Below are 25,463 nucleotides of genomic sequence, written 5' to 3'. Positions count from 1 at the left end.
AGTATAAAAGAAACCAATCCTTGTTAATTGTCTTGGCAGTGATAATTGATCATACATTGTTGCATAGGTGCGTATTCTTAATTCACCAGTCTCTGTGGGAACGAACAAATATATTACTTGTGATCACGTGCGCTTGCGTGTAGATTTCACCGAACAAGTTTTTGGCGCCGCTGCCGGGGACTCGGTGTTAATTAATTAGTTTATGTACTTGTCATCAGTGTGCATTAAAATTCACTGACTAGGATTCTATTCTCTTCTCACTTTTCTTCTTTTCTTTATTTCAGGTACTTGGGTCGCGTTTATGCAAACACGTTCTCAAACCCGTAAGGAAGCAATGGATTCATCTTCTTCTTCTAATTCTGAACCAATGAATTATGCAAGGACAGCAGTTGGTGTGGCAGCACGTGAATTTTCTCGTTTGAACATCAATGATAATAAGGCTGACATAATTGAGCCAGCGATATCAGCCAGTGGCATTCGCATCAAGCCATCAATCATTCTCAAGCTGCAAGATACTATTCAATTTGGGGGGTCAGTTCTTGAGGACCCAAACCTGCATCTCAGGAATTTCGAGAAATTCATTACTGATTTGGATTTTAATATCGGACCTAAGGATCTGGTGAAGCTGAGACTCTTCCCATTCACGCTACGTGATGTAGCAAGATCGTGGTTTATCTCTCTCTCGGCAAACACTACTAATAGCTGGAACAAGTTGGAGAAAATATTCTGTACAAGGTTTTATCCTCTAATTAAAGTATCAGCTATCAAAAACACTGAAGGTAAATTCTCTCAATTCTCGGGAGAATATCTTTGTCTAGCTTGGGACCGATTCAAGAAGATTCTCGAAAATCTCAATGAAGATGACATGCCTCCTGGAATGGCAATTCATTACTTCTACAGAGGTCTTAATAGTCAATGTAGAGCAGTGTTAGACGTTGCAGCTGGAGGAACTCTTTGGAGCAAGAGCTTTGATGAGGCTTACGAGCTGATAGAGAACCTGGCCACTGCTGAGCACAGAGACCTAAAGTGGAAAATTCCAAAAGAGGAAGAATCAGAGGAGGATGAAGCAGTCGAAGTCACTCAGGAAAATCAGATGACTAATTGGCACAGAATTAGAGCTCATTCAGACTCAAATTCTAATGCATGTGGAGACACTTGTCCTCTACTCTCAGCCAATGCAAGTAACCAATCCGTAATTCAATCATCTGCTGATTCAACATTGAACGAAGCACAGTACCGAAGGATAATCAGGCGTATTGACGCGGTGGAAGAACGAATTGGTCGTTTTGCTGATATATTAACGGACTCTCTTGCTGAAGCATTCTTGGCACTAGATGTTACTGTTACTTGGGATTCGTTTGGCTATGGAACGAGGTATCCTCCACAGGATACTTCATCAGAATCAGATTAATTCTGGACTTCACGTCGAGCTAACGACGTTAAACAAGCGCTTCGTGGGAGGCAACCCACGCATTGGAACCACATTGTACCATTGTAAACCTCAAAAACACAAAAATCGAAAAATTCAGCCCCCGGGTGTCAGACACTAGCGCGCCCGCGCTAGTGTCAGCGCGCCCGCGCTAAGTTGCACAGCGCGCCCGCGCTATACTTAGCGCGGCCGCGCTACTGACTGCCGAGCCAGGCGATTTTTCTCCCAAAAATATTTTCTTTTCGTTTTTAAAAGCCCACAATCCTAATTTTGCATGCCTAGCCCGAAATACATCTTATTAAACCCTAACTCAGCTCTCCAATCCTTATATAAACACAAAACCCATCTCCAAATCCCATTATAATTCTCTAAACCCTAATTATATATACACATCCATACACACAACCTTCATCCAATCTCTCACTACACACAAATCTCTTGCAACTCTAAATCTCTACCAATGGCACCCAAAAGAGCCCGAAGATCACAAGGAACAAGCACCCAAGCCCCTACATCTAGCGATTCTTCCTCGATGGGTGAGGTTGAGTTCACTTCCGATGGAGCACGAACCGAGTTTCAACGGCTTATGAATAAGTCGTTAGTCAAGGAGAGGGGATTCTTACCCACGGCGGAAGATGGTGAGCTTTTGAACATGGTTCAAGAGCGGGGTTGGGAGTCTTTTTGCGAGGCTCCGGAGGCGGTTCCCTTGGCTATTATTCGAGAGTTTTATGCTAATGCCAAGGAGAATCGCGATGGATTCACGGTGGTGCGGGGAATCCGAGTTGATTATAGTGCGGAGGCGATCCGTAGGGTGATTGGGGGGCGTGCCAAGCGCCGTAATGAAGAAGATTGGGTTGTTGAGAGGATTGGGCGTGCCAAACGCCGGTTTGATGATGATCCGATTAATCTTGAGCGGTTGGTGTATGACATGTGTGTACCGGACACGCATTGGAAGATGACTGCACCTCCCTTGCCGGCACATGTTTCTTTTCCTGCAGCCGCTTTGAACCGGTATGCGAAGGCGTGGAATGCCTTCATCTGTGCTAACATCATGCCATCTTCTCATGGGCATGAGGTGACAGTGGATAGAGCGATTCTGCTCTTTGGGATTGTCTCAGGCAAGTATATTGATCTGGGACATGTTATTCATCAGGGGATGCTGAGGTTCTTACGGGGAGGAACCACTGGTGCCATTCCATATGGCACAATTGTTACGAAGCTCTGTCGATCAAGCGGTGTTCGTTGGCCAGCCAACGAGCAACTACAGTTGCCGGGAACACCTATTGATCATTCGGCGATCAGTCGGATGACGGAGTGGGATGGAGGAGTTCCCCACCCTCGAGGCCTCGGGTACATATATGATGAGGTGCCAGGGGGACGTCCAGCATTTGTGAGGAGGGAGCAGCCTAGAGCTTCTGGAGCTGGTACTTCACAGACGGAGAGGAGCTCCGAACCGATGGGAGATGCTCATTATCGCCGCCTAGCGAGACGGATGGATACCATGCATGACATCCACCAGAGGTTTGCTTTTGACTTGACACAGGCTCTAGGTAGTGCTTTCCAGGCACAGGGGGTCACAGTTCAGTGGCCAGTATTCGGAGCGGGGATGCAGTATCCGCCACCTGATTCACCTCCTGCAGAGGAGGGGGAGGACTCGGACACCGAGTAGGTACGTGGGTGCTCTAGCCTTTTTATCACTTTCAATGGGGACATTGAAAATTTTAGGTTGGGGGTGGTAATCTAAGGAAGAGCATATATTATATTTTATTGCATGTGTTAGTTAGTTCATGTAGTTCACGTTTATTTGATTGATTTTTTTTTTTTATTTTCTCACGTTTTCTTTCTATTTTTCTCATATTTTCTTTATTTTTACATGTTTAGTGGTAATTGTCGTAGTTAGTATCACGAGCATTTGCATGAATTATGAAGTTAAGCCAAGCTAATTGCCTATGATGAGTTATGTGCGTAGTTCTTGATTAGTAATTTCAATTGCAATGCTAGGTTAGTACTTGGAAATTGCTTGTGTTGGAAATTGTAATTCACATATGTTCTTGAGATAGGATTTAGACGAAATTCCATGAATTCTAGGATTGAATTGAGCATCCTTCAGCTTAGGTCTGTAAATCTTAAGTTTGGGGGAACTGAGGAGTAGATATGCCTTAAAAAAAAAAAAAAAAAAAGAGTAGTAAATAAATTCACTACAAAAATAAGTGGTAGAATTAACTAGGTTGAGCTCATTAGTACTCGAGTAATTAAGTCTGAGGGGACTTTGTGCCTAACAACCTAAAGCCCTTCGTGGTTTGGGATTGTTGACCCAACGCTCGCTACATGGGTACTAGTGCATAAATCTTTAGGGATCTCAACCATTGCACGGTTAAATAAACCACTAAAATAGAGTGAATAATTGGTGCGTGAAGTCTTATGGTGTTCGTAACGCATTTACACTGCGAAGCGCTCTGACCTTAGACCGAGCAATTAATCACCAATAAAAAGAAAAAAAAATTTATAGTGAATAAAATAGAAGGGTGTAGACATTCTTTGGGACCTTGGCTTTTAGTTGGACTTGAGTGACGGGGTGTTAGTTCTAAACTTTTACGATTCTTGATTGGGATTCTGTGGGAGTAGTAGTTTTGTCTTGTCTCAATAAAAGAGCATGCTTGCACACACGGGCACTCCACACTTGTAAATAGAAGAGTAATTGACTTAGTAGTGAGAGAGATGAAATTTGAGAACATTAGCACAATCTGAGGTATTATATTTGGCAAGGCAATTACTTCATAGTTCACTCATTCATCACGTAGTTGCATTCATGCATTGCATTGTATTATTGTTAGTGTCTTTGACGCTTGAGGACAAGCATCAGTTTAAGTTTGGGGGTGTGATAAGTGGTATTTATACACACTTATAGGCCTTCATTTCCGCTTAAATTGGTTGGTTGTACTTAAGTGTTTAGTGTCTTTTGATGTGTTTTTATTGTTTTTCTGTGCAGGTCACGAGTTGAGGTGATGAAGTGATTTTCTATCATTTTAGGTTGGTTTTGGTGCATTATTTGCAAGAATAGAGGATTGTGGATTCACCGCGACTTGGGATTTTGTGGGTATATCTTCTACAAACCCTCACGAGAGCACACTCGTCCACTAGAGCTATCTAGGGGTTTAAAGGGCTTGTTGCATGTGCTAAATGCAACCGTGATCACCTACGGAAGTGGTACTAGAAGCGAGGAAGGACGTGCACGCGAGAACGAGCGAGAAACGAAGAAACGGGGCTGTCATCACAGACAGTAGCGCGCCCGCGCTACTTGTTAGCGCGCCCGCGCTACTAACTGCTGCAACTAGCGCGCCTGCGCTATACTTAGCGCGGCCGCGCCCAGCAGAACTCCCCGGGCCGATTTTTACAGCTTTTCTGATGGATTTTCGCAGCGGTCGAGGCCCGGTTGACTTGGTCAATGCACTTTATAATTTCTCGTGTGTAAAACCCTAGCCATAGAGAAGTAGTTTGAGTAGAATAGAACAATATCGTAGTTTTCAGTTTAATCATTCAAGCACATTATCAGTTGTATTAGATCGTTCTTCGCGAGGAAGTGACAGTTTCGAGCGAGATCGTGAACTTCAATCTGTAACGTGTGATCTTTATTATTAATTCAAGCATTTTTATTCCGTTTAATTCTTGTCTTTTATATATAATGCTTTCATTAGAAACCATGATGTCGATTAGTTCGATTATGAACTAACCGCCTTCATGGGATTCTAATGGATTTATCGATGTAGTCTAGTAACGAATATTTATTGCTTGATTGTGTGACATACGTTGATTTCTTTGCATGAGCTGTGCTTATTCTTCTTAGGAGCGTAGCTAACTTCTAAGTTGTTTGTTAATTCTTTCTGAAGCGAGAGTGGATGATTGAATTTAGAACTATGCCATGTAAACATAGGATTATGTGAATGAAGCATAATTTGTGGTAGACTTGAACTATTTTTATCACCCTGTGTAATCACGATAGACGACTTGCTATTAAACCTCTCTGCTTACACTACCGCTATAGAGATATAGGGTCTGAGCTTTGTTGGTGTCCATGAGATTTCTGTCTTAATTGCGGATTTTGATTGGTATGATATGTGTGCAACGAGAGTTGGCATGTATTACTTCCGTGTTGTCTGATTAGGATCAACAGTCGCATGTTAATCAGTAAATTCAATTCTAGATGAATTCGATAATGAAATTAGAGTCCCATGTGTTTTCCTATTCTGAATTTGATTAGTAAATTTAAGTATTAGTATAAAAGAAACCAATCCTTGTTAATTGTCTTGGCAGTGATAATTGATCATACATTGTTGCATAGGTGCGTATTCTTAATTCACCAGTCTCTGTGGGAACGAACAAATATATTACTTGTGATCACGTGCGCTTGCGTGTAGATTTCACCGAACAATCAACATGAAGCAGATGATATGGCTCAAGAATTGAGGACTCAGTTTTACTTTTGAATGAGGATTTCCTTTGTTTTGCCTTCTGACAGGAGTCACAGAGTCCATCTGGAGTAAAAACTGATTTGGGAAGTCCTCTCACAAGATCTTTCTTCACTAACTCATTTATATTGTTGAAGTTCAGGTGAGATAGTTTCTTGTGCCAGTTCCAGCTTTCTTCAATACTGGCTCTGCCAAGTAGACAGATTGCAGAGCTTTCAGAGTTTAAGGAGAGCTTGGCTTCATAGATGTTTCCATGTCTATATCCTTTCAGAACAACTTTCCCAGTGCTTTTACTGATGACCTCACAGTGTTCTTCTAGGAAATCAACATGATACACTCTGTCACATATTTGACTTATGCTCAGCAGATTGTGCTTAAGTCCTGAGACCAGAGCTACAGATTGAATGATGACATTTCCAAGAATGATATTGCCATATCCCAAAGTTTTCCCTATGTTGCCATCTCCATAAGAAACATTTGGGCCAGCCTTCTCCACAAAGTCTGATAGCAGGGCTTTATTTCCTGTCATATGTCCTAAGCATCCACTGTCCAGAACTAGGATGTTTTTCCTGTTGCCCTGCAATCACATACACAACTAATGATTAGTTTTAAGGACCCAGACTTGCTTGGATCCTTTGTTCTTGTTAAGTTTGTTAACACTAGCAGCGGAAGATTTATCAGAGTTTCAATCAGAGTTTGTGCTAACAGACTTTTTAACAGAGTTTAAACCAGGAGAATCAATCTTTTTTCTTCAAAGAAGGTTTCAATTCATAATAATCATAGTATAAACTATGGTATTCCTTACAAGTGTAAATGGAATGCCATAAACTACCACAATGAAAATAAGGATTTTCTGGTCTAAATCTAATATTCCTAGTCTTAACTTCTGATTTGGAAGACATAGCATTTATGTCCTTATTCTTCCTGCAAAAAGAAGCAAGATGATTGGGATTACCACAATTATGACAAGTTTTCCTAGGAGCATTTGGAATAGGCATATAATTGTTGCTTTTGTTTATTCCTACCTTCCCATTTCTATTTTTCCTAGGTTCCTTAATCCTGTTTTCTTTCTTAACCTCCTTGAGCTTATGCTTAAGCTGTTTCTGAGTCATTAAACCAATATTGACCTGTTTAGGTTTATCAGTCTTTGATTTGTCCTGAGCCTTTGATTCTGCAACAAATCTTACTGGAACTACCTTAGATCTCTCAATTTTAATGGTTTCTTGTTTATGTGACTCAGCTTCATTTTTATCAGAGTATCCTAAACCTTTCTTCCAGTTTCCACTTTCTAAGATATTCTGAGTAGTCTTTCCTGAGTTAGTCCAAGTTCTGATTATCTCTCTTTCCTTAACAAGTTCTGATTCAAGAGAAGCAGTTTTCTTTAAGAGTTCATTTTTAACAAAAACAGAGTCATCTCTTTCCTTCTGAACTTCTAGCATCTGAACTAGTTCTTTCTCAAGATAATCATTCCTTTTCTTAACTTCTAAGATTTCAGATTTTAGTCTCTCATTTTCTAAAGTCTGATCTCTATAACTAACATGCATATTTTTGAGAAACAATCTTAACTCAGTTATATCTTCAGTGTCAAAAGCAAGAGTGGAATGGGGTACCTTAGTTTCAACAGCCTCAGTGTTGTTGTCCATGTTTGCCATCAAGGCATAGTTGACTTCTTCCTCTGATTCTGATGAGTCTGCCCAGCTTCCCTTCTTTGTGATAAAGGCTTGTTACTTTTCTTTCTTGGCTTTCTTACACTCAGTTGCAAAATGACCTTTCTCACCACAATTGAAGCAGGTGTATTTAGACTTATCAGCTTTTCCAGATTTTTCTTCTTTGCCTTCATTCCTTTTGAAGACCTTCTTATCAGAGTTTCTGTCTTTCCTTGAGAACTTCTTCCCTTTGTTGAAGTTCTTGTAAGCCATCTTCTTGAAGCTTTTCACCATCAGTGCTGCCAGCTGCATCATCTCAGTATCACTGTCATCGGAGTCTGAAGGTATATCAGTGTCTGAGTCATCATCAGAGTTTGATGACTCAGTATCAGACTTTTTGACATGTGTTTTTCTCTTGCTTTTCACAGCTGTTTCTTCTTGAACTTTTAGAGCAACTGGTTTGGGTTTCCCACCATGTCGTTTGCTCCTTTGCTCCATCTCAAGTTCATAAGTTTTCAATCTTCGAAAGATATCATCCAGAGACATCTCTTCAAGGTCATGATTATCTCTTATAGTGGTTACCTTCAAATCCCACTTTTCAGGAAGAGCAAGCAGAAATTTGAGATTTGAATCTTCTAAGTCATATTCTTTATCCACTAGAGATAAGTCATTCAGCAGCTTGACAAACCTGTCATAAAGATCAGTCAATGATTCACCAGCTTTTGAATCAAAGTGTTCATACTCTTGAGTAAGTATGATCTTTCTGTTCTTTTTGATGGCTTTGGTTCCTTGACATCTGATTTCCAAAGCATCCCATATTTCTTTTGCAGTTTTGCATCCAATCACCCTGTTTGACATTGCATTGTCTAGAGCACTGTGCAATAAGTGTTTTACTTTTGCATCCTTACTGATTGATGAGATGTCCTCAGGAGTATAGTCTTTCTTTTCTTTGGGGATCATCTTCTGGGGTTCATCTCCAACTGCAACAGAGAGCTTTGTTGGCATGTGTGGGCCATCATAAATCCTGTCCAGGTACTCTGGATCTGTGGATTCCAGAAACATAGCCATCCTAACCTTCCAGATAGGATATTCAGATGCCCTGAGGACCGGAACCCTAAGTGACTCATATCTACTGTTTGAAGTTTGTGATTTTTCAGACATGATTGTGTGATTAAGATCTCACTGTAGGTATATCAACAGAGCTGGCTCTGATACCACTTTTTAGGCCGAATTAACTCACTATATAAATCGATATAGTGAACACAATCAATAACAGAATACTCAAATAAGAGAATTAACAAAGTAAACTCTTATTCACAAAACTCAGTAGGTTACAAAAACTCTCTTAGTGATTTATATCTTATCACTAAGAGCTGCTGGGGTACAAGAATAATATTCTCGATGTTATAACTCTTATAGAGTAAACCCTAATCTGTGTTTATATACACAGTTACATGATATCTACTGATTGATTTATAATTATCTGCTTCCCAAAATAATCTAATCCGTAGCTATCCTTCTGCTGTCCTGATTTGCACAATCTCCCTTGATCTTTATCTTCCTTATTTAGCCAGATCTGCTCCTGAAAATCAGCCGCCTGCAAACTCTGATCATCGATAAACTCTGATCCAGCTGGCAGTTGTTAAACTCTGATTTGAGTTAAACTCTGATATTTGCTTCTGCACACTAAACAAGTTAGATACCTGTGACATCATCAAATATGTAACATACCTCCACTCATAATGCCTGAAATCGATTCCCCATAAAAAACCCCTTAATATGGGTGATGAACCCTAGCCATAGATTGCAAGATAATATCCTTCAAACTTGTTTCTTTTAATCAGGAGTACAATCAGTGAGACAGTAGTTTGATTACTTGATTCTTGTGTTTTCGAAGTGTGAAAGGCATATGTTCAGCCTATTTGTATTTAAAGAGGTACAACTCAACTCAGATAAGAAAGCTCTGTAAATAGCAAGTCAACGGAATCCGTACGAAGAACGTCAAATGATTTATGGGAATTATATGTCAGATAAATTCCAGGATGCTGCTGCACACCACTGAAAGAAGTTCATTAATATGTTCAAGCCTCAGTGAACAAATAATCTTTTGTGGCACGTCCAGGAGTTCAGAAGATATAAAGTTTCTATACTTTATTTTATCAGAAGATTCCATTTAATGAAGAAGTACTTACAAGACGAAGACTCGACGAACAAATCAAATTCTTAATGTTTATTTGACAAAGAATATTTGAGTTAACTAGATACAGATGAACCAGACAGTGCATTTGTGTATCAGTTATTCAAATTGAATATTTGAAGTCAAGCAGAGTTGGTGGTTCGTTCGTCCGACTGATCAAGACGGAGTTATTAATGTTTAAAGAAGACGGGAAGCAAATCTACTGAAGAAGGTGTGATTTAATATTTAATTGATTATTATCTCACTTCTCAAGTAATTAAATTAATTATGTAATTTATTTGTTAAATTAATTCATTCACGAATTAATTTAATTTATGAATTTATATGATTAAATTAATTAAGTGGATAATTGTCTATTTAAATATAATCTACAAATTACAATCAATCATCCACTCAAGCTCAGCAAGACAATCAAAATTGTCTTACCGAATATTTCTGCTGTCAAGACAATCAAGATTGTCTGCCCGAATGATTGTCTGGAAGACAATGGCTGTGGCTTCCCAGACAATTCTCAATTGTCTGACCGAATGGTTCACCGCAAGACAATTTGAGATTGTCTGCCCGAGTTTGCTCTGCCAAGACAATGGTGATTGTCCTACCGAGTTTTTGCAATTGTCTGAAAGACAATTGTCTGTGTCTTCCTAGACAATCTATGATTGTCTGACCGAGGCAATGCTTTCAAGACAATTCTCAATTGTCTGACCGAATGGAGATTGTCTGACCGAGTGTTAAATTGTCTTGCTAGCCTTAAAATTGTCTTTCTGCTGTGTCTTGTGCTTGCAAGGCAATCTGAAATTGTCTTGCCCTTGCTACTTTGTCTTTGCAACTCACAATTGTCTTGTCTTTCAATTGTCTTACATGTACAAATGCTTTGCCTATAAATATGGCATTGCATCCTTCATTTTCAAGTGTTCATTCACTTTGTAATCAAAGCATTTTGTAAAGCTTTCAAGTTGTTCGTAACTTGCTTGATCGTTATATCCACAGTTTTCTGTGCTTTGATAACCCGGTTGTTTTAATCACTAAATCTAGAATATACCCTGTCAAATTTATTCTACGAACTTTAGTGGACATTAAAACTGAACCATTTTAATTATATAACGACTTCAAACATTGTTATATTAATTAATTTTAATCTGATTAACAAATCATATTCAATCAGATTAACTTCCACGACGATTTGGTACTGATTGTATTCAACCCCCCCTTCTACAATCATATCTGGACCTAACAATTGGCATCAGAGCGGTTGATACCATTTTTCCGTATCAGATCCTATACACACTCTGTAACGTCCAAATATTTTTTATTCGAATTAATTTTATTCCAAAAATTAATTTTGATTAAAAATATTTTTCTTTCAAAAATCTAAATCTCTCCAAACACTATTCATTTCAAATTCTTAAACATGAGTACACAAAAGATCAGTAGCATCAAAATCCCACCGTTCAGCCAGGAACACTTTGGCCTATGGAAGAGGCACATGTTCCTATTCCTCCGCACTGCGAACAGAAAATACATCGGGATTTTGGACAAAGGTGTTACTACTCCGATGAAGGTCATATTAGCACACGAAGAGGATGGTGTGTTGATACCTCATCAGGTCATTCCGAAAGAACTTTCTGAGTACACAGACGAAGAGAGTGATCAGATGAACTTAGATGATGCTCTTCAACTAATCTTGGTTGAATCTCTAAATCCAGTGATGTACAATGCTGTTGTAAATTGTACGAACGCCAAGCAAATCTGGGATACATTAGAGATTATCAATGAAGGCTCAGAGGAAGTTAGGGAAAACAAGAAAGAGATACTGATGGCTCAGTATGAACAGTTTGGTTCCCATCCTGGTGAAGGGATTTCAGAAGTATTTATCAGACTTAATAATTTGATAAATAATTTAAATCTGAATGGGAAATTCTACGACAAGAAAGAGGTCAACATGAAGTTTCTCTTAACCCTTCCTGAACATCTGGAACACAGAATCACTGCCATCAGGGAAAGCAGAGACCTGAATGAGATTTCTCTGGAAAGACTCTACGGAGTTTTGAAAACTTATGAACTGGAGCAAGTTCAAAGTAAACAGAGATATGGCTGGGGAAAAACACAGAACCAGTCAAGAGCTCTAGTTGTTGAGTCACCTGTACTGGAGGAAAAGAAGAAGGATGTTGTTGTTCCTTCTAAGACTACTCAGGAATTTGTTGTACCTGAGATGGGTCAGACTGCTTCTACCAGTGGTGACGAAGAGTTCTATACAATGGAAGAGTTTGAACAGTTAGAAGATCAATCTCTATCACTGTTTGCCAAGAAGTTTGGAAACATGAGATTCCGGAAGAACCCTTCCTATAAATACAAACCTACTGTTAGTAAGTTTCAGAAGGGAGGCTATTCATCTTCTACAAGCAAAGGAGGATACAAGACTGGGATGGTGGACAGAAGCAAGTTCAAATGCTTCAATTGTGGTGAACCTGGACACTTTGCAACTGAATGCAAACAGCCCAAGGTTCAAGGAAAAAGAAAAGATTCGTATGATGAGCTGAAGCAGAAGTATGATGCACTGGTTAGAAAGCATCATGGTACTTCTGGAAGTCAAAGTTTCAAAAGCAAGTCTTATCTGGCAGAAGGCAAAAGCTGGGATGATACAGATAGTGATGAAGAGGAGCAGCTAGGGAATGTTGCTTTCATGGCTACTACTGGATCATCTTCACCTCCTCCTGCTGGAAGCTTTCAGGTAGATCCTACATGCCCTAAACTGTTTATGCAATTAGGACTTGAAAGAGATGATGCTATTAAAAGGATGAAAGCTGCTAATCTTAAAATTGATACTTTAGTCTTAGAAATTCATGCTTTTAAAATGAATGAGATGAAAGTATTAAAACCTAAAATAGAACAATTGACTATGGACTTAGGATTACAATGTGCTAAAGTCAAAGTTCTAGAGAAAGGTGAGATTGCCTTAAGACTTCAGCTAGACGAAGAGAAAGTGAAATGTAAAGCCTTTAAGGATGCCTCCTTGATAGTCAAAGAACTTAATGATAAACAAGAGATCAAGAGAACTGTTGGAATAGGCTTTGACTATAACAAATCTGTAGGTAAGGCTAGCAACATTACTCCTTTTAAGAAGAGTGCTGAAGAGAGAGGGATTCCTTTTGTTTTGAAAGATTCCCTTAAACCTTTGTTTAAAACCTCAGAAGCTGAACCTCTTTTAGAGACTCCTGTTGTCATTAGATATGAACTAAAACAGGAAGACCTTAAAATGAAAGAGAGTAATGAGATGAGAGATGAGATTCTGACAAACCTGAAACCAATTAAAGTGAAAGGCAATGTTAGGTTGCCTAAAGCTGGTTTGGGTGTCAACTCTGAGAGAACTAAATTCAACAAGCCCAATAATTTTGTTAATAGTAAGAACAAGAACAATAGATGTCATTCTACTGAGAACTTTAAATCTGATAACAAGGTTAGAGTAGAATCTATTGATGTTCCTACTACTATGACTGATACTTCTGATGTTCCTGCTTTTGATGCATGTCATAAATCTTGTAGTGTTGATAATTGTATGACTTGTGCTTTCAATTTGATGTCTGCTTATTTTAAAAATTTGCATGCCAAAAATGAAAACACATCACCTAGACAACACACAAACAACAAGCATGCTAGATCAAAGACTGCTAGTCCTACTCATGTTAGGAAGGAGACTTATGTTCCAAAGTCTAAAACTAAGGTTTATAAGGCTGTTGTTAAGGAAGTAAGTTCAGTCAAGTCTGAACCAAGTATCAGTCCAAGAGGCTCTGTTGTATTACCTAATAGAAATCAGTTCTTTAAGACTGCCGGACCCAATCAAGTGTGGGTCCCAAAGACTGTCTAATCAAGTTGTCTTTTGCAGGGTGCCAGTGGAGTTGTTCGTGTTACCTGGGTGCTTGACAGTGGAGCATCAATGCACATGACTGGCAATAAATCCCTGCTGGAGGACATAAGAGAAGGAGCTGGCCCTACAGTCAGTTTTGCTGATAATAGCAAAGGTCGTACTGTGGGATATGGCAAGTACAAAATTGGAAGGATCATCATAGAAGATATTGCAATAGTTGAAGGACTTCAACATAATCTCCTGAGTGTCAGTCAATTCTGTGACAAAGGTTATTATGTTCATTTTGAAAAAGAGATATGTATCATTAAACATATCAAGGATAAGCGTCCTTCACTATGTGGCATAAGGAAAGGCAATATATTCGTAGCTGATTTGTCTTCAGGCCCAGGAAACGAAGTTCACTGTTTCTACGCCAAAGCGTCAGCTGAAGATAGTTGGTTATGGCATAAGAAGCTCTCACACCTCAACTTCAAAACCATGAACTCTCTTGTCAAGAGAGATCTAGTGAGAGGTTTGCCTTCCCTGGAATTCTCAACTGATGATCTTTGTGAAGCTTGTCAGAAAGGAAAAGCGAAGAGAGCATCTCACAAAGGAAAAACCATCAATACCATTACAGATCCACTTCATTTGTTGCATATGGATTTGTTTGGCCCCGTGAATGTTGCATCTATTGATGGAGGAAGATATGCCTTAGTCATTGTGGATGACTTCTCTAAATTTACTTGGGTTTACTTCCTGGCTTCTAAGGATGAAACTCCTCTGACAGTAATTGATCATATCAAGTTGGTTGAGTTGGAAAAAGGTGTTCCTGTAAGAGCTGTAAGATCAGACAATGGAACTGAGTTCAAAAATCAAACTCTAATCAATTTTTACTCTGAAAAGGGAATTAGAAGGCAGTATTCAGCACCAAGGACTCCTCAGCAGAATGGAGTCGTCGAAAGAAAGAATCGTACACTGATCGAAGCTGCAAGGACTATGATTGCTGAAGCAAAGCTTCCTCTGTACTTTTGGGCTGAAGCTGTGTCTACTGCCTGCTATACCCAGAATAGAACTTTGATCAACAAGGATCATATGAAAACTCCATTTCATCTGTATAACAACAAGAAACCTTATGTCAAACATCTTCATGTCTTTGGAGCCAAGTGTTATGTTCTCAAGGATGGTGAAGAGAACTTGAACAAGTTTGAGCCAAAGGCTTCTGAAGCAATTTTTGTTGGTTATACAAATAATGCTTATAGAGTTTTTATAATTGATACTCTGTCAGTAAAAGTTAGTGTCAATGTTACATTTGATGACACTAAACTTCCAAGTATACAATCTGCTGATCCATCTGAGTCTCTGAAGTTTGACAACTATCCAGACTCTGATTCAGATGATGATATTCCACCTGAGGTTGCAACAGGAGATGACAACAATGATAATGATCCAGGCAATGGTGGAGGAAATGGCAATAATGCTGGAGATTCCTCTAATGCTAGTGGTGGATCATCAAGTCAACCTGGCAACAGCTCAGGGGGAGCTGATGGATCAACTAGTCACACACATCAGCCTAATGATGATACTGCTGAATCATCAAGGACACAACTTCCAAGGGAAAGGATTTGGAGCAGAGATCATCCCTTTGATCTAATTATTGGTGATCCTGATGTTGGTGTAAGGACTAGAAGTGCTACGACAAATGAATGTCTATTCTCTGGTTTTCTTTCACAATTAGAACCAAAGAAAATAGATGAAGCACTTGCTGATCCTGATTGGGTTCTTGCCATGCAAGAAGAACTCAATCAATTTGAGAGACAAGAAGTCTGGGCCCTGGTTCCAAGACCAAAAGGAAAATCTACAATTGGATCTAGATGGGTCTTCCGTAACAAGTTAGATGGTGATGGCATTGTTGTAAGAAACAAAGCCAGACTGGTTGCAAAAGGTTATTCTCAGGAAGAAGGAATTGACTACGATGAAACCTATGCTCCAGTTGCTCGTCTTGAAGCCATCAGAATATTTCTTGCATTTGCTGCACACTCCAACTTCAAGGTATATCAAATGGATGTGAAAAGTGCATTTCTGAATGGAAAGCTAGAAGAAGAAGTATATCTGGAACAGCCCCTGGCTTTGAAAATCCAGAGTTTGCTGATTTTGTATACTTCCTATTCAAAGCTGTCTATGGACTCAAGCAGTCACCAAGGACATGGTATGACACTCTCTCTGAGTTTTTAATTGAAAACAATTTTACTAGAGGTGTCATAGACAAAACTCTCTTTTACAAATTGCATGATAAGGATATGATATTTGTACAAATATATGTTGATGACATTATATTTGGTTCTACTAACGATAACTTGTGCAAGAGATTTGCTAAGTTAATGCAGAGTAATTATGAGATGAGTATGATGGGTGAACTGTCCTACTTCCTTGGTCTTCAAGTAAGCCAAAAGGATGATGGAATATTTATTTGCCAATCCAAGTATGTCAGAGATCTTCTTCGAAAGTTCAATCTAGAAGACTCTTCACCGGCAAAGACACCCATGGCCACTGCCACAAAGCTTGACCAGGATAAATCTGGTAAGAAAGTTGATATCACAAGCTATCGAGGTATGATTGGCTCTCTACTTTATCTTACTGCAAGTAGACCAGATATCATGTTTGCAACATGTTTGTGTGCTAGGTTCCAAGCTGATCCTAAGGAATCACATCTTATAGCCGTCAAAAGAATCTTTAGATATCTTAAGGGTACACCTGGTTTAGGTATTTGGTACCCTAAGAATACTGGTTTTGACTTAACCGGCTATACAGATTCTGATTATGCAGGATGCAGGATTGATAGGAAGAGTACGTCTGGAAGCTGTCAATTTCTAGGACGTCGGTTGGTTTCCTGGTATAGCAAGAAGCAGCACTCTGTGTCTACTTCTACTGCTGAAGCTGAGTATATAGCTGCTGGAAGCTGCTGTGCTCAGATCTTGTGGATCAAGAACCAACTGAATGATTATGGTGTTGTAGTAAACAAAATTCCCATATTTTGTGATAATACAAGTGCCATAGCCATTTCCAACAATCCGGTTCAACATTCAAGAACCAAGCACATTGATATCAGGTATCATTTCATTCGAGAACATGTCATGAACGGTACAGTGGTGTTACATTTTGTACCCACGACTGAGCAAATTGCTGACATCTTCACTAAACCACTGGATGAATCCACTTTCTCTAAGCTGGTTTGTGAGTTAGGGATGTTAAATATGACATAGTTCTCTTGTATATATTTTTCATATGTATTATATGTTTTTATATATTTTTGTGAATTTTCTGTATAATTATATCGATATTATTAGATTTTATATGATTTTCTGTATGTTATCTGATAATATTCTGAGTAATTATGCATGTTTGTATATTAGTCTGTAATTTTCTAAGTGCTCATACACTCCCCTGTACTATTCCCTAAGCATTTAGATAATTATCTGTAGGTATTTTGTATTTTTCAAAATTAGTTAAGCATAAATATTTGATTTTAAGTTAATTCATTTTATTGAATTAAAGTTAAAGTCATAAGTATTTATATTTAATTAAAGTTGAAATTTACAAAATATTTGTGTAATATATACTATTGTTTTTTATTATAGATTTTTGATTTTAATTGCAAAAGGTTTTATCTTTTAAATTAATCAAAAATCATATTATTATTATTTGTATTTCTGTTAGACAATTACATTGTCTACTGATTGGCTCGGCAAGACAATTGAAATTGTCTTGCTGAACCGGTTTTTCAGTATAGTTTCAAACAACTCGGCAAGACAATTAGATTGTCTTACCGAGCATGCATTGTAACCGCCTGTTGTATCAGTAAGACAATTGAAATTGTCTTACTGACACTTGATTTGTCTGCTTCGATAAATCTCGGCAAGACAATCTTAAATTGTCTTACCGAGACTTAATTAACGTTTGTCTTGCTGTTTGTATATAATTGTCTCAAGGCAATTCGAGCAAGACAATCTCGTTTGTCTTGCCTGTTGCCTTCATCTTCTACACTGAGCATATACACACACGATCACATACATACATACACGCTTTCGAACTGGGTTTTCAAGTTTATACCTAAAACTTGCTGAGATTCGTGTTTTTCAAGCATTAAGCTTGCTTTGTTACTTTTAATCCGTCGATTTTGAGTCGAATCTCTGTCGATTTTTTTTTAAATTAAGTTGTTCTGAGTTTGAGCTTTTAAGGATCGTTCTTGGCTGATTCTTGACCGTGTGTTGTTGACTGTGTGCATCTGCTACTGAAACCGAAGAATCGAGTTCGTGATTGCTTGGATTTTGAAATTAGGGTTCTTGGTTTTTGAATTTGGGGATTTTCTAAGTTAAGGGCTTGTTTGGCTTGTGATTATTTGAATTTGGGGTGTTTAATCTCAAGGCTGCGTTTGGCAAATCTGGGTTATTTGGACTTAAGGATTTGTTTGGTGATTATCTAGTTAAGTTTTATTTGATTAGTGCCATTCAAATTAATTAACTTTTAATTCGATATTATTCTAATATTTCGAATTATTAATTAATTAATTAAGCTTTAATTAATAGTTGAAATTTGCGAGACATTTGAGAATTCACATTTAATTTGAAAAATTCTCGCTTAATTCAATTTTTAATTATTAAAAATGGCCGGAGAATTTGTGGTTGCTGAGACTAACTACTGTGCCAGCCTTAACCCCGATGACTGTTCTGATAGATTCCGGACTTGGGTTAGATTTCTTTCGCGACAGAGTTTAGTCAGTACGGCACTGACTGCAGATATTTCGATTAAGCTGCAACCTCTTTTTGACTTCTACTCAAATGCTGTCAATTCTACGACTCTGGAGAATTACAAGATAATAGGGGATTTACCTAACCGGAAGAGGATTGTAATCACTGTCGATGATGTGAACCGGATCTTAGGACTTCCAAGGGACAATTTTGAGCCAGATCCCTCAGAGGATGAATTGAGACAGTTCTTTCAGGATATTCACTATCAGGGTCAGATTTTTCTCCCGAAGATGTCAAAGGGAAATCTGAAAGCTGAATGGGATGTGTTCTTTGACACCCTTGCCAAGGTGTTTGCTCCCACAAATAGAAAGAATTTTGGCAATATATCTTCAATGCTGCAGATCTTTGGATTCAGCATAGCTTACAACCGTCGAATCAATTTTGGGAAGATATTGCTGAGGGAGATTATCAGGAAGATGGGGTCTGTTGCACAGAGATCAATTCAAAAGAATGACAAAGTTGAATGCTTCTACCCCAGATTCCTGATGTTGTTTATGAATGATAAGATGAATGCTGATGATAGGCACATGTACGTCGATTCTCCTGTTGTTCCTATTCAGAGGACTTGTGCCAAGATCCAAACTAGGCTGGTCAACAAGAAAAAGCATGACAACGTACCACTTGTGGTGACTCCATTCATGCTCGAGCAATTCAGTGTTCCTTTTCAGCCAGTACAAGTTCCAGAGCCACTACAACAGCAACAATATCAACCACAACAACAACAACAAGCTCAACAACAAGAACAACCGCAACAACAATCACCTCCTCACAACTATCAACCACTTCAACTCCTCCAAGACTATCAATCATCCAGCCAATCCTCACATTACTCTCCCTACAACCCTCCTTACAATTCCCCACAACAATCACCTCACCAATCTGATTACATTTCTCCTCACCAATCTCAACATCAATCCCCTCCACAATACAACTTCTTTCCAGACCAACAAGCCTCCATTCTTCCCTCTCAATCTGAACCAACACCTTCACCTACACATACACATACCATACCTCAACCTCAATCAACCTCTCAGCCACTGCCTGCTGATTCTGCTATCAATCCTGCCCTACAGGACTTCAGGGCTGATTTACAGGTAGCTCAGGTACTTTCTAATCTCACTGATACCTTTAATATTGATATTGCAGATTTTGATTGTGATATTGGATTTGATTTCCAGACTCCCAGCATTGAACCTGTCAACACCCAGGTTCATATCCAAGCTGATGTTTCCACTTCAACTACTGATTCTTCTTCAAACACTTCAAACAACACTACTTTTACACCAGTTGTTCGAAAGGTTGCCCGGAAACGGAGTGGGAGTGCAATTCTGAGAGAACCCGCAGCTCTGTCTCATAAGAAGCAAAGGGTGGCAGAACCAGAGACAACTGCAGCCACATCCATTTCCTCCCAAAAGGATTTGGACACTGACATGGTAAATATACCGTCTCTAGATTCATTCTCTCCACAGAATGCATTTATTGAAATTGGTCGTCCGACCGCGGTATCCTGTAAAGAGTCAAGCACACAACTAGCACTCACGCTAGTAAACACTGAACCTGTGTCTTTTGATTCTTCACTTAGAGAGAGCACAGAATTTCAAAATATGTTATATGAAAATCTTTCTGATCACTCTTTCTTTTTGGATCAGGATCTACTTGGCAACCTGCAAGTACATCAGCCTTCACAGGCATCTGAAGGACAATTTGTTCCTTCACAACCTACAGTTCCATCTCAGGGAACTATGGTTGTATATACAGGTACTGGTGACGGTGTGAAAACTACGAGTGAAATCAGGCAAACACCGAGCGAAACACATGCACGAGAGGATAGTGAAAAATCTTTGAGTGTTCGTGAGGTGAGTGCACACACCAACACAGATCTGTTACAGGAACAAATGGCTGCTCTGAGAGCTGAGATAGAAAGGTTGAATGCTGAGAATGCCAGATTCAGAAGTGGAGAGCTGGTGACTCTACAAGAGAAAGTTGTTGATCCTTCATTTTCTTCCCTCAAACAGGAACTAGATGCTCATGTCAAGGGTATTCACTCTAGGATGGACAAATTTGATACAACTCAGGAGCTCTGTTTGACGAAGCTTGACAACTTGGAGCAAACTTTGGCTCAAGTTGTTCAACACTTAAAGATCAATCCGTCAACATCTCAGTCTACTCCAGAGGATCCCTCAACTAAGGGGGAGAAGGATAAGGATGACAAAGATAAGGATGACAGCAATGCTGGTGGTGGTGGCAATGGTGGTGGTGACAATGCTGGTGGTGGTGGCAATGGTGGTGACAAGGGTGGTGATACTGATAAGGGTGGAGTAGGAGCAAGTGAAAAGGACTCTTCTGAAGCTAGCAAGTCTAAAGGCAAAATGCCTGAAACTGAGAACATCTTCACTAATCAGGATTATGACAACATTCCTGAGGATGTTGATGATGATGATGCATTTGACTCTGCTTATTTTGAAGCTGAGGAAGAAGGTCGTTTCGAGGAAGGCTTTCTTTTCAATGAAGATCAGTCTGTAGATCCTGAGCACATGGAAAAGGTCAAGATGTTCAAAGCTCAACATGAAGCTAGCAAAGCAAAGCTTCAGGAACTGCAGAAATTGGTAGATGAAAAGAGGACAACTGATGAGTTGGTTAAGCTGGAGAAACAGAAACTGTGGGATGCTAAGTGCAAGGAAAAGAGAGAGGATATCTCCAGGAAAGTTGGTGAAAGCTGGGATATTGCAAGGCAAATCCTCTCTAGACCTCAAAGGGAACCTTTCAATGATGGTAAATTCAAATCCTTCATTTATGACCTGAGAGAGGCTAACCCTAATGAAGATATGTTTATGCGTGCTCTTGCTCTCGAGTTAGAATATATAACTATTGGTGTCAAGAATCTTCTCAATGAATGGGAGATCATTATTTCTACTCAGAGAAACGGAACATTCAGGGTTTCAATTGATTTATTCAAGTTTCTATCTCTAACTGAAATCTGGGTGATTCGTAACAAGATCAGACGCAGTTCAAATCTGAATGAACTCCTTCGTGACAAACTTATGGATTGTGCTATTCATAACAGTCCACAAGTTGTCAGAAAGCCTTACTGTGTCAAGTTCATTCACGAGAGAAAATTTGGAACCTTCTACCTGGACCACCAACATCTTCTTAAGTATGATGTGAGTCAGTTGGTTCTTGTATCTACAATTCTACGTACCAAGGGCTTCGCTACTAAGGTCAAAGCTGATGCTGATACTGAGATTGTGAACTACTGCACAAGGAGAAACATTCATCAATACTTCAGGAAGATGAAGTATATCAACCAATCTCAGCCAGCAGATTTCATCGAAGACCCTGTGGATATTGAGGTTCAATATTATCTCTCTTTGGCTCGTGAAAGAAAGAAGCGTGGAGAATCCACTGCAGCTGAAGAGCCTACTCAGAATGAGCCTTCTACTCCAACTATTCACTGTTCAGATGCTGAAGAAGGAGAAGTCACTCGTTCTGAGTGAATAGATTGATTAGGATATTTTGTTAGATATGTTCAAGGAACATCCTTTTGTAATCTATTATGAATATGGTTTAATGTTTAATGCAAGCCATAAACTTTTGCTATTTACATTCCTTTGTTTAAATCTTTGTCTTATCTGTTAGTTGAGTTATCCTCTAGGAAATTTGCATGTTATGTTAACAAACAAATAGGGGGAGATTGAAAGGCATATGTTCAGCCTATTTGTATTTAAAGAGGTACAACTCAACTCAGATAAGAAAGCTCTGTAAATAGCAAGTCAACGGAATCCGTACGAAGAACGTCAAATGATTTATGGGAATTATACACTACGCCATATATGACCTACGACAACATCCAAAAAATGATGCAATAACCCCAAAATATGTTGCAATAGCCCGAAAAAGGGCTATTGCAACATAAAATTTAAGTTGCTTTTTTCGATGTTGCCCTAGGCCTCTATTGCAACATAATGGGCACCTACTGCAACATGGGGTTTTCTGTTACAATAGATATGCTACTGCAACATTTAACTACCCTATTGCAACTGAAATTTTATGTTACGTTAGACCTTCTGATTTCAAAAAAAAGTGGGACCCATGTGTGGGTCCCATTTTACTACATGAGCTGCAACATTTTATTAATCAAAGGCAACATTGTTTACTGAATGGAATTGAAAATATACTGTTTAAATATTAAACATCCCAATAAATCCAATCAAATCCAAGTAGCTACAAAATAAATTAACTACCAAGTCCAACCAAATCCAAGTAGCTACAAACCAAATTATCTACAAAATTGAAAGTAACAGCAAATATTTAGATTACCAAATAGCTAGCAAAGGGTAGAGATACAGAATTAAGCATGGGTTCCCTATTTCGGCCATTCAAAAATCTAGCAACACCTCTAATGTAGCTGTGTTGTCATCACCAGTTCAGTTAAAGCCTTCCCCGAAACACTATCCATATGTGTTGGACATATAGTAAGAATGGATTATTCTCTAGAAAGAAGAAGGTCTCCGATACACAACTGATCATAGGTTAGTCCTGGTGAAACTGCTCTAAAGCTTTCACCTGAACCATGTCGGGCCTGGATCTGGGGTCTGCGGAGAGGCCCTTTGCAGCACCAAAAGCAACCTTCAAACGGAGGTTCCAAGAAAGTAATTGGAAGTAGGAACTCCCTCTTTCAATCATATCAATTAGCTATATCACAAGAAGATTATATTCATACTCCCTGCATTTAAATAATAAGATGCATAGAATTAAATTTTGAAATAACTGAAAAAGAAAATTGATTTCTGTCTGTAGTCAAAGAGGGGGCAGAATATTATTATCTAGCATGCTAGAAATTTGAAAAAATCTGCTTTCTTCGACTTTGGTATCTGAATCCTAGGCTCTTTGCACTCCTTATCAGGACTCACAATCGCCCGACTGCTGTTGGTAACAAACTGAGCATTGACACTAAAAATAAGCTTCTGGTTATAAATTGTAGTTGCACATTCTGTTACACTAGTTGAAAATGCAGAATTTTCTTAATATGTCAAATAAATCTCTTTGTATAGTGGAAGATACAGAATTTTGATTTAAGCTGGTTTCTTGAAGGTTTTGTTAATAGTTTAGACTTTAGAGCAAGGCATCTAATATTTACAAATAAGCATTATCTTAACATTGAATGGTCTAGTTGAGTCCAAGTATACAAATATGTAAATGCAAGTTCATTTGTCATCCAGAGTATACCTGAATCAAACCATCCATCTTTCATCTCATCTGGATAACCAATACCCGACAAACCACAAGTCTCTGTTAAGCCTGACAAAACAAATTTACATAGCAGGAATGCTCAAATAAATTTAGTAATCGGCTACAAGGTAGCTACAAGGAATGCCAAGATCTAAGAATACTGAATTACGTGCTCACAGAATTCATCCAGAAACAACAAGAGTATGATTAACTAGTTACCTCCATTCACAGCCATCATTTGCACATCACGCATACCACAGACAGAACCCATCAGATGGGATAATGGATGGTTACCAGAGTCGGGAGAAATTCTTAAAGGTTCTTGTAGAATCGTGAAGGTAGCCAGAGCAGATAGCACCCTCCCTCTCTGCTCTAAGTCACCCTGCAGCATATAGGATACACCATAGACACATGTATACATATATGAGGAACAACAACCTTCATACCTTCTCACAAATTGGATATATTAGAAGGTTGCAGCCATGAATGCACAAGACAATAAATGGCAAAAGAAGAGTTCAGTGGGGATTTTCATCAAATAGATAGCATCATAAGATAAAATTATACACAAAATATATAGACAAACAATACCAGGCAACAATAATTTCAAAAACATGCGCATTCAATCAAATAAATCACAATTGATACGAGGCTGAATATGAATACATAAGACTCTAAAAACTAGACGTATCAAAGGAGTTGGAACTGAAAGCAATAGTCTTATTATGGTTGGAGCAGATGAGTTACTAACCAGAGCCTACTCCTGTGAATGTGAATATTCATATCATCCAGTATACACATAACCAAATTATATACAACTACATATATATACAAAATCAAGGGAAATACCTTAAATCAGACAAGTCCTGACTCAATCACACATTGAAGCCCTAATTCAGCCAAATCTCATGAAACAAAGCTTAATAAAACCTGAAATAAAGAAATAAAACAAATTAAAGAGCGAAATAGAACAAATTAAGTGAAGAAATCGATAAAATAAAAAACCCCTAAATCACACAACCCCAATTTCAAATAAAGTCAGATCGAAGCATTAATTGTTTGGTGAAGCCAGAATCCAATCGATCTACGGGAGTGCGGCTGATATCAACTGAATCGAAGTCAGAAGATGAAATCCATCTATGTATGCCAGCGACAGAGAGCCTTTGAATATTTTTGCTGAGAGAGAGCTCGTTTGTTAAAAGTGAAAATTTTGGAGCCCTTGTATTTGCCGCGTACATTTTGCTTGCTTCAATGATTTTTCTACTCGCGAAATGTTTAAAACTAATGGGGTTTATTCTTAATAATTCATTTTACTTTCAATTGCTTAGTTACTTAAAAATATGTTTATTTAATATAGTTTATATTTTTTAAAATATAATTCAATTCAGTGTTATTATTTTATTCATAATTAATTAGTTTCGAAATTACTATTTTTATTATAATTAATTGTTTTGAAGAGATGATATAAAAAATAATATTGTATCCCAAAATTTTGTGTTTTCATGTTTAATATACTATAGTTTATCGGTTAATTTTTAAAATTATTTTAGCTTTATATTATGTGAATTTTATAAATCATGGTATATACAATTATTTTACTAATATTCTATGCAACACATATATTCAGCTATTGCAACATCAAATGCACATGAATGGTTATCGTTGCGGTAGGTGTGGATTACTACCTCTAATGCAACATAATTTTGCAACACATGCATTCATACCATTGCGGTAGGCCAAATATGGCGTAGTGATATGTCAGATAAATTCCAGGATGCTGCTGCACACCACTGAAAGAAGTTCATTAATATGTTCAAGCCTCAGTGAATAAATAATCTTTTGTGGCACGT

At 38.4% G+C, this 25,463-nt stretch overlaps 1 long non-coding RNA gene across 1 annotated transcript; it reads right to left on the bottom strand.

Moving 5' to 3' along the window:
- Positions 1-22,544: 22,544 nt before the first annotated feature.
- On the bottom strand, positions 22,545-24,840 carry LOC108195183 (uncharacterized). The gene is made up of 5 exons (XR_010285292.1): positions 24,635-24,840; positions 24,463-24,543; positions 23,833-23,995; positions 23,611-23,682; positions 22,545-23,107 (listed from the first exon to the last, which is right to left on the bottom strand). It is a non-coding gene; the product is annotated as an uncharacterized LOC108195183 (long non-coding RNA).
- Between the last annotated feature and the right edge of the window lie 623 nt (positions 24,841-25,463).

This window comes from Daucus carota, chromosome 7 (genome assembly GCF_001625215.2).
Source record: "Daucus carota subsp. sativus chromosome 7, DH1 v3.0, whole genome shotgun sequence".
Lineage (NCBI taxonomy): Eukaryota > Viridiplantae > Streptophyta > Magnoliopsida > Apiales > Apiaceae > Daucus > Daucus carota.
The sequence above is the reverse complement of the archived record's forward strand: the minus strand, read 5'-3'. Positions and strand labels throughout refer to the sequence as shown.